The sequence below is a fragment of the Grammomys surdaster genome, unplaced genomic scaffold, assembly GCF_004785775.1.
Source record: "Grammomys surdaster isolate TR1022 unplaced genomic scaffold, NIH_TR_1.0 83592, whole genome shotgun sequence".
Classification (NCBI taxonomy): Eukaryota; Metazoa; Chordata; class Mammalia; order Rodentia; family Muridae; genus Grammomys; species Grammomys surdaster.
In genome coordinates this window covers 1-7500 of record NW_021607306.1, presented here as the reverse complement: position 1 = coordinate 7500, position 7500 = coordinate 1, and the positions used below count along the sequence as shown (strand labels likewise).

The 7500-nt window shown below is 43.8% G+C and overlaps 1 long non-coding RNA gene across 1 annotated transcript in view; it reads right to left on the bottom strand.

The window, feature by feature from the left end:
* LOC114635308 overlaps window positions 1-1076 on the bottom strand; it is a 1290-nt gene extending 214 nt beyond the window's left edge. Inside the window, exons 1-2 of the long non-coding RNA XR_003713453.1 lie at window positions 997-1076; window positions 787-838 (exon numbers count right to left, since the gene is read on the bottom strand). This is a non-coding gene — a long non-coding RNA (uncharacterized LOC114635308). The remainder of the gene's footprint in view (window positions 1-786; window positions 839-996) is intronic.
* Between the last annotated feature and the right edge of the window lie 6424 nt (window positions 1077-7500).

Genomic DNA, 7500 nt, shown 5'->3' with positions numbered 1-7500 from the left:
GGAAGGGGGCTGCCACCCTAATCTTTAAAAGCCAAAGCCTAGATTGAGGGTGTGGTCCAGTGGCAAGTACTTGGCTACCATGCATGAGATGTCTGGGGCAAACAGGAAATAAATGTATGTTAGCACCTGAAATGGAAACTCTGGCTACTGTGAGAACTTATTAAATGGTTCCCCACAAAGCCTGCTTCATCCGCCCTCAGCTTCCACAGCCATATTGAGGAGACATTGGCTACTAAACGATGTTTATTCTGGGGTAACATCACACTGTTTTTCGGGGTAGTTGCCATTAAGAATTTAAGACACTGTAAATGTTTCATCGTCCATGCCTATAAATCTCAGCACTTATAAGAATGAGGCAAGGAGAATTGCTATGAGTTCTAGGTCAGGCCGAGTTACACAATGAGGCCTTAAGAAAAAAAAAATTTAAAAATAAAACTTTAAAAAAATAAAATAATGAAATAACTTGGTAAACTACATAATAAAACATCTTTTTTTTTTTTTTTTTTGGTTTTTTCGAGACAGGGTTTCTCTGTGTAGCCCTGGCTATAATAAAACATCTTAAATACCATCTGACCTAAAATTAAATAATATACCCACTGGAGTCTTTCCAGAAATGTTTAAAATGACTTTTTAAAACTAGAGTAAAATGAAGGACACAATAAAACCAAATATTAAGAAACTCAAACTGTTGTAAAACATGGCCTGGTGAGTCTCACCCGAGACAAGAGCTTCAGTCCCACACACTCCTATCCCGCAACCACCTGTCAGGTGCAATCTTTTACTCACACATAAAATGCTGATTCCGACAATTACCATTCCCAGAAGAGCACACAGCCACCTATCAAAGAAAAGGCTCATCAATAAATGAACACTTACACCATGTTTCCCAAAACACATCTTCAATGAAAATCACAACAGTTACTTGTAATAGCTAACACTGAATTTCTTCAAAGCATCTCATTCTGATAATAAGTGAATGCTTTTATTTCATCTTACCTTCCCATTTTGTGTGCAAGTATCCCAAAAATATTGGTTCCAATGAGATAAGAGATGCTCGCTGGCAGGAAAGCAACGCCTGTGGATTTATGAAAGGGACACCTTATCAGTGCTGTGGGAGTCACATGCCAGAAAAAACTAATAATCACAGACACTGCGGTGCTGATTCAAGAAGATGAAAGGAAGTCTGGGGCCTGCACCCGAGCAGCTAATATCCGGTTTCAGTCTGTGCCCCACATGGCTTATCCATCCCAGAAAGCTGCCTAGATGCTCCAGAAATCAAAACCATTTCTCTATCAGTGGCTGCATCTCACTTCCATCTGAGTCTGATGGCAGCATTACACGTGGACCTAGAGAGACAATCTCCAGCCATGGGAGCCTAGAGATGGCCACCCATATGATCTGGACGTTTACATATATGTCCCCATCACTTCTGCAATGATACACAGCACTGCCATTGCAAGAAAGAATTAGGGGTGCCGGGCAGTGGTGGCACACGCCTTTAATCCCAGCACTTGGGAGGCAGAGGCAGGTGGATTTCTGAGTTTGAGGCCAGCCTGGTCTACAGAGTGAGTTCCAGGACAGCCAGGGCTACACAGAGAAACCCTGTCTCGAAAAAACAAACAAAACAAAACAAAAACAAAACAGAAAACAGAATTAGGGGAAACTGGAACCAAAAGGAAGAAAGCCATTGAAACTATTCAAAGCCTGCAATTACTTTTCCTTGTAAGTTTACACACATGTATATGTGCACATAAGGCTGTGTCACACAAGAGGACTGCATTACATCTACAGCTATAACCCTGCATATCTCAATTAACTGTGGATATTTTATTATTTTTTTAAAAAACTACTTGCTCATTTTTCATGGTAAAACTATGACTGACAGATACTTCATGTCCAAGAATTAATGTCTCTCCAAGAGGAGACGATGCAGTAGGAGCCATTTTCAGCTGGCAAGGACAGAAGTTGCTTCAACATGGCCAGCACTGAACAAAAGGCCCACCAAGGCAAGCTATATGTGGACTCAGAGGATCTGTCTAAGCTCGACTCCCTGTCACTGGGATGATCTCTTGACAAGAAACTACTTTTCAATTTCATAATTTCAGTCATACTTAATTCCAAGCTTTGCTCTTAAATATTAAGAGCCACGTTGCTCTCAATCATCTCCATGTATGCTACCTGTGCATGGTGGATGGTCAACAAGCGCTGGAATAGGCAAGCATGGTTATCTCTTTTTAAGAATGAGACGCTATGCTCTCACTGTGGAAGAAGCTGTCAGAACCCTGATCCTCTAACATAATAGGAATTTCAGGTTAATGGGTTCTATGATCAAGACACAAAACAGAATCATGCCAGAACTAGGATTGTTTCTATCACACCTAGCAATATGCAGGAGGCCAAACAGTCATTCAGTATAATCTGATCTAGCAAACATTTACTAACAGCCATGTGCCCAGTACAACACTACCCCCCAGTAAAGAATGACAACATGGGTCCTGTCACCACGGTGTTGTTGGAGGAAAGAATCACATGGTGTTTGATTTGTGACGTGGCTTGCTCAGAACATAAGATACTGTTCCGAGAACCCTGAACCCGCAGCTGGTCATATTCTCCAAAGCAGACAGTATTAAATCCTGGCCCATACTCTGCAGACCAGGTTGGACTTGTAAATAGAAATCGTGTTGACTTTGCCTCAGGATCAGTTGGAAACAAGGGCCTTGGAGATATAAATGCAAACTGTGAGAAAAATAGCAGCAGGACAAACAGCCACTGATGTATGACCTCACAGCCAGAGAAACAAAACTGAAAGGTTCTATGGGGACCGAGGACCAGATCCCATATGATAAGGTAGCTGCCACCTAATATCACTGCCCTGAAGGACTGCAGTCCCGATGTTAGAGGAGATATTCTGTGGAAAAGATGGAAACAGATTTCCGCGTGAAATTTTTGAGTAAGATTTCTTTAAGATGAAATGTTAACTGTTAAAGAGCAAAACCAAAACCCTCACATGTTTATCATTGCTGATTGTACCAGTCAACCAAATAATCCATTTGACCTTGGCCCACAGACAGCCCTTGATGGCACTAGCCAAAGAAGATATCTCAGAGGACCCAGCTAGGATCCAAGGATTCTGATATAACCTGTCTCCATTGAGAAACCTAAGTGGGACACGCATGGACTCCTCAAAAGCCACTGAGCACCTTAGCTTCTCAACTTGAAAGAGTGTGCCAGTCTCACACAAGACTGAGAAACTTGGTGACCTTGTTTCCCACGGGAGCAAGGCTTCTACATTGGCAAATTCCATCATGAATTTCAAGTAAAAATTCACCAGATTAAAAAGCATGAAACGAGGTGTTTATTTGAATTTAAAACTTGCTAGCTAAATGTAGCAAGGTTCAAACCCTTTTAAAGCACCATGAAAAGCCATTGGTCTCGTTCTGTACACTATGAGTGGATGTGAGGCTTGGATGACACATTGTATCATTTGGATGAGAACAGCTTTTAGATGACACATTGTATCATATAGCTGAGACCAGCTTTTTCATACTGATTTCAGTGACATGGCTCCATGCAAATCCCACGTCCCCATCTCTGCCCTGACCTGCTGGCCTTCTCCACACTGCATACAATAAATACCCAGCAAGCAGGACCCACCTCAGTTTCCTAGCTCCACTATGGCAGATCTGAGGTGCCCCAAAGCATCAAGAGATGACCATCAAGAGAAAAGGGTTCTGGGTGGATGTGGTAGCGAATGCCTGTAATCCCAACACTCCAAAGGCAAAGGAAAGAGCAGCTCAGTGAGTTAAAGGCCAGTCTGATCTAGGTGTCTGGAGAGACTATTGTTCCTCAAAAACAGGGTTTCCACAGAGTCGTCACAGGTGGCAGTTGGCTTTACACCTCACAATTTTCTATCATCAGTAAAAATGACAATAATTCATTCTAGACTTTCCTCACCTGAGTGAAAAGTGTTAGTTTCACCTTGCCTATAACACAGCATCCAGTGTCATGCATGTCACTCTGACAGGAGTCCCCATATGCTCCCATCTCCCATCACACCACAGGGACCAGCCCACCTCAGCCTGTAGCAGCCAAACAGGGAAAGGCTTGTGCTACTATGAGGCACCAAGAAAGTTGATGCTGGACATTTGACCTGAGGAGCCAGTAGCAGTCAATGAGATTCTTCTGGGCCTCAGGTGATCCTTGTCTAATTGCTTCTAATGGCTGATCCTGGAACTAGAGTGAGACAGTAGGCCCTTGTTGCCCTGACCTAAGAGAAGCCAGCTGGCTCAAGTCCTGGCATCTGAAAACCACTGGCAGTCAGCAATCCATGTGTGCCATATCTTTTTACCGGGCTAGTGCAGGATGTCCTATAAAGTCACAACTGACTAGGATAGGATGGCCTCCCTGCCTGGCAAACCTATATACCTCCCTTCCTTCTGTATCATCACATCATATTCAAAAAAGACATTCCAGAATAAGCAACAAGAAGAGTTTGGCCCCAGTCTTGTCTGGGACTGTTAACCAGGGCCTGTTTCCCTTTGAGAAGTTACAGGCCTTACCCTGAGCTCTATCCCTAGCACCAAGCTGTCCAAGAGAATTACTTGCCTTTGAATTTGATATGAAAAGGACCCAACAGACAGATTCCTCAACAGCTCCAACTCAAAACCATATCAACATGTGATAGAGGAGGTGTTGGGAACAGATTCAAACCAATGCCTCTGGAACAGAAGAATCTTCATTCCCTAAAGTGACAGTCAAAGCCTTTTTATGAAAGTGATCACGAATGTTACTCACATAGCTAATAAGACTGCTTGGCTCTGATTTCCAGTCTACGGTGGTTTGAATATACTTGGCCCAGGGAGTGGCACTTTTGGAGATGTGGCCTCTTTGGAGTAGGTGTGGCCTTGTTGGAGGAAGCATGTCACTGTAGAAGTGGACTTTGAGATCCTGTACTTAAGCTCCACCCAGTGCAGAATATGTAGTCTTTCCTGGTTGCCTTCAGATCAAGATGTAGAACTCTCAGCTCCTTCTCTAGCACCATGCCTGCCTGAGTGCTGCCATGATTCCTGCTATGATGATAATGGACTAAATCACTGAAACTATAAGCCAGCCCCAATTAAATGTTTTCTTTATAAGAATTACCTTGGTCATGGTGTCCCTTCACTGCAATGAAACCCTAACTAAGATGACAGGGAAATAGCACAAATATTTGGCCACCAGAGGCCAGACTCCTCAGGCAGCACAGGAAAAGGCCACTGGCTCCAGATAAAATATCCTGCACACTACTCATCCATGGTACCTTTGTTCAAGGTCCTGGTGGTTGCAGGAGCTATGGAGATCTTTTCTCTCACACTGAAGTAAGGCAAGAGGTAAAATTAAATTTCCTTCAAACAGACAAACCTACCTTTGACATGAATGGCAGGCAAAGCCTCAGGCAGACATGTGCAGCGTGGGTCAGCTAAACACTAGGCGAATGACAAGCCTGCAGGAAATGATCTTTCGCTGACATCAAGGGAACCTGAGCTCTATCTCATAGGCCCTGGGGCTCCTGGCTGACCTTAAAGACATTTAAAAAAGAAAGCCCCAGGCTCTGTCTGGAGAGGACATGAGCAAAGCAGCCTGAGTGCCCAGCACATGGCCAGGACACATTCAATTAGGGTCATAAGCCAGATAAGTAGAGACACTGGCAACATCAGAAAGCTTCCCGGCTGAGATGGGAAGGAAATGCGTGGTGTTCAACCAAACCACGAATCCCCAAGTGAACAAATGGTCCTGAGCACACCTGAGATGCAGGGTGCCAAAAAGAGGAAGCCAGAAGCTGCCAAAAGGGTCAGCTGTATTCTCCACACAAGGCAGGCGTGTCACCACCTTTTGCAGGTTCAATACAGAGTGGGTAAAAGAACACCTAGTAGTAGTGGCTTTCTCCAGGAGTCTGGAAACTCCCTTGAACTTCCTCTTCTGTCCTGACTAGGAAGGTCAGAACTACAGTTTCTATGTAAGAAACACCAGTAGTTTAGCTCCAAGAATCCTTCCTCCACTAAAAACATGTGTTGTCTGTGTCTTGTGTTTCTAGTTGGGTGGTTTTCAGTATATTCAAAAGGCTATGCAACCATTTTCATGAGCAGAATCCAGGTCGTCTTTCCTCAAAAGAAACTCACCTGCTAGGAGCCCCTACTTACTCTCACCCCACCTTTGGTTGTTTGAAGATGTTTAGAGACTGCTTGATGGACAGACACAAGCAGTCAGTACAGAACCTGAAGGGGCTGGTACTTTGATGAGACAAGTGTCCCCAGGCAAGCAAAGCAAGGGTAAGGGTTGGGTTGAGGGATGGATGTCTGACAGGCAGTAAAGGTACCTGAAGAAAGGTTGGGGACACTGAAAATGTCCACTGAAGTCAGAACCAAGTACTGGGGAGATGGCTCAGTGGCTAAAGGCACATGCTGCCAAGCCCGATGACCTGAGTTTGATCCCATAAGACCTACATGGTGGAAGGTGGCAAGTTGTCCTTTAATCTTCTCAAGTGCACTATGGTATGTGTCTATGTGTCTGTCTGACTGTGTGTGTGTGTGTGTGCGCGCGCGTGTATGCACTTGCTTGTGTGCACGTGCACATGCATGTGTGCACACGAGCTCATGTGCATCCACACACGCAGAGTCAGTATAATGAAATCAGAACTAAGCATCTCCATATGAGGTCATCCATGTGAGTTGAGGGAACTATGAAAATGAATCTCTAAGACAGATAATACGTTATTAAACAAGCTGTTTATGTGCAAGGACTAGCTTTCCTGAACACTCTAAAGCTACAGTGATTCGAGAGGGGGAGACAATGGCAGATCTGTGAAAGAGAAGAGAGGATCCAGAAATGGGGCCAAGAGCACATGGCCATTCGGAGAGAAATGGAGAGACACCTCTAGAGACATGACCCTGGGCTGATGGCTGGCCACATAGAAAAAATTAAAACAAAAACAAAACATCTCCATCTAAAAATTAGAGCAAAATCAATTCCATGCAAACCTAACAATTCTAAGGGGAAAAAAAACCCATAAATTCGTTAAAGGAAAACTGGCTATTTAATTTCTAAATGATCTTGGCAAAGAAACCGCCTTTCTGAGCTAGACAATGACATCTGACAAGCATCATTTTAAATGTTCTGAGAGATGAAGCATCATCCGTAAAGTAAAAGGACACAGCAAAGTGGGGGCACGATTTGCAAAATTTCCCATAAGAGATACACTAAGAACACTTAATTGGTAAGAAAAGGGTAAACAATTCAATACAAAAATTAATAGGGAATATCAGCTGGAATTTCACACTAGCCAAGTGTGGTACACAGCTGTGATCCTGGTACTTAGCAGGAGGCAGGAGGATCAAGAATTTGAGGCTACTTGGGAGGCAGAGGCAGGCAGATTTCTAAGTTTGAGGCCAGCCTGGTCTACAGAGTGAGTTCCAGGACAGCCAGGACTACACAGAGAAACCCTGTCTCAAAAAACAAAACAAA